The 2,910-nt window shown below is 34.1% G+C and overlaps 1 long non-coding RNA gene across 1 annotated transcript; it reads right to left on the reverse strand.

The window, feature by feature from the left end:
- Positions 1-1,722: 1,722 nt before the first annotated feature.
- LOC111406986 lies at positions 1,723-2,832 on the reverse strand. The gene is made up of 2 exons (XR_002705013.1): positions 2,437-2,832; positions 1,723-1,995 (listed from the first exon to the last, which is right to left on the reverse strand). It is a non-coding gene; the product is annotated as an uncharacterized LOC111406986 (long non-coding RNA).
- Between the last annotated feature and the right edge of the window lie 78 nt (positions 2,833-2,910).

Below are 2,910 nucleotides of genomic sequence, written 5' to 3' on the forward strand. Positions count from 1 at the left end.
GAATTCAAGCCTGTGATTCCGATTTGGTTTCGGTTAAGAAGGTTTGGTTTCAGTAAAAATTCCCAACCTTATATAGAAAGGATAATTCATCATGGAGATCAACAAATAATTGAAGTTTATTGTAACGACAAAGAATCAAATAGTCGACTCACAATATATCACAACAGGAAAGCCTTTGATCACTATGATTTCTAGTTCTATGTGTAATTGGGTCATTGCGTTACGGGGTAGATGAATATAACTTGTTCAATTATATCTATATCTCCACCTTTTAATGCATACAATATAGCAGCCTGATAGGCATAAAATTGACCAAAAGGGTTATGTACCCACAAAAGTCAAAAATCCATTGGAGCTAGTACATATTTTTAGGTGCAAGGCAGCTATATCGAATTTGAGCTATTGTACCCAAGTGATTTTTTTTTTTTTTTTTTCAAAGTGATGAAGGAACACGAGTTAATGAATCCATTTTCTATACTCTCGAGTTCCATATCATAAATGGGGGGATAGAGTCGAATGAGGAAATTAATTAAGTTCGACAATAATGATAATATCTTTGTTGAAAAGAAAGAAAAACAAGTGAGGAAGAAAGGTGGAGATGACCATTTTGATCAATGGGGCAATGTAAAATGAACTTTTCGAAGCTTATAGAAACCGTTGTCTTGGTACTACAATGACGGTTGTTCCTATAACAATATTTAACTAAGATTGAGTTGAGACTTTGGGCTCGAGACAATTCTACGATGCAATTTTGGACAATAAAGCATATAAGTAAGTACAAGCTAGTGGACAATATATAAATGCTTTGTTTTTAGCGGATAATGTAAATACAAGTACGTGGACAAGATATATCTGTAGCTTTATTTCATTAGTACTTTCTTCTTCTCTTTCACCTTGATACTACTTGATTCTAAACCTTTCTTTGGGCTATTTATCATTTTTGCAAGCCCGTGATCGTGGGCAATGTATAATTGCTTCTTCTTCTTTTTCTTTTTCTATTTTTTCTTTGGATAAAGTAAACTTAAATATATGGACTGGACATCTTTGTAACTGTATTTCATTATTTGGTATCCTTCTCTTTCACCCGTCAAAAAATTATTTCTTTGGGCTTATTTATCATTTTTGCAAGCCATTATACAGCTTTTGAGGAAAGTTTCGATGTATTTTATTTATATTTTCGACTGTTTTCCGTGGAACCCCATTCAACAAATTAACACCAAAAAATTTCAACACGTATCCAATTTGTCCCCCAACATTTTAATATTTATTCTTGCTTTGTTGAATCAGATTGAGAATTCTAACTTAAATGGGCCTAAGCAATTCATTTATTTCTTTACTTCCTGCAAGAAATCGGAAATAAAAATAGAAATCTTGAAAGAGGGGTTATTTTCATGCCAAAAAATAAACATAATGAACCCAATTTTATGCACTTAATTGACGGGGACGCTACCCTTTACTATGAACTATGACGTAAGCTCAACCACTTGTATATCTTTTTTGCTAATTCATCGATCCATAATTATATTTTTTATATTTATTTAAGATCCATTAGAAAGCTTAACCAAACAATACGCAAACTATGCAACTTTCCTCCTTTGCTCAGACTTGAAAACAGCTGTGGCCTAAGTTCAACATAATGATAACCCCAATATAATCATGGAATGATAAGATTATTTTCGAGTGACTTTTTCCAACCCTTTTTCAAAAACATCAACAGCAACATGCAATGAACTCATGCAATCTGAAAGAATTCAAAATACGCCAATGACTCGGGATTGCATTTTTGCTAAAATCCAAAATCCTTATTCGCATTATGCATTTGTAGCTAAGAACTACTACAAATTTCAGAAAAAGAGTACCAGAAATGAAAGTGTGCATTGAATAGAATCAAAGGATTACTCTACAAGATGTTAAACTTCCAACAGTCAGCATCATCACTCCTCAGCAGGCGTCCTTCTGGAAGCCAGGCCCTTGATTGTGTGTCGACATTGAAACCTGCAACGGTATCAAAGTTCGGGTGGTAAACAGGACCATTTAGTTTAAAGAATTCCATTTTTAGTTACAAGACTTACAGCCAGTTCATTTCCCATCCCACCCCTCACCAGAACCAGGCAACATTTACCTCCTTTCCTATTTCATTTGCATTTACTAGATTAAGAGGAAGGAAGACACAGAAAAGTGAGGAGAAACGAAGCAAATAAAAGGAGTCACCCGTTGGATTACATACTGCAAGAGTCGAAACAAGGCAAATGCATTTAAAGAACTGAACTCTAAAGGGGAGTAACTAAAAACTAGAATTCAGGATTTCTGTGTAAAGAATAAAGGGAGAAAGTTGATGACACAAGAACTTGAATGCAACTAAAGTTAGTTCTCAATTGATGTAGAATCCAAGATGTGTATAAGAGACAACGATTCAGTATTTAGAACATTCAATACCAGATCAAATCAGTGGATGGAGAATCCAAAAAACCAGCAGATGTAGCAGTTTGACAATCATTTGGATCAGCATCCATTTCCAGATTTTGAGTTCTGCGCTTAAACCGTAATCTAAAGGGCACTATCTGCAACAAAAAGTGAAGAAAATGAAATCCTGTGAGATTTAGAAAGGGATGTACAACTATGATCTCACAACTCCATTTAGGAATATAAAGAGATGCAATAAATTTTGAAAAATGTCAATGTAGATGCCAAGGGATAGGTCAGCTCAAGAAGATCCTCTGACCAATGTATTACACCTTAGCATACCCTAGGACATGAAATAGTTATTTGTCTAAGCAATAGCCCAGAATGTTCTCAAAAGCGAGCAATAGCGACAAAACAAAGTAATTTAAGATAAAAAATCCACATTGACTCAAATGATGTATATCAGTAAATCTATGAATGAATAACAAAATGAATAACCAAATGAAA

Source organism: Olea europaea, chromosome 12 (genome assembly GCF_002742605.1).
Source record: "Olea europaea var. sylvestris chromosome 12, O_europaea_v1, whole genome shotgun sequence".
NCBI classification, from domain to species: Eukaryota; Viridiplantae; Streptophyta; class Magnoliopsida; order Lamiales; family Oleaceae; genus Olea; species Olea europaea.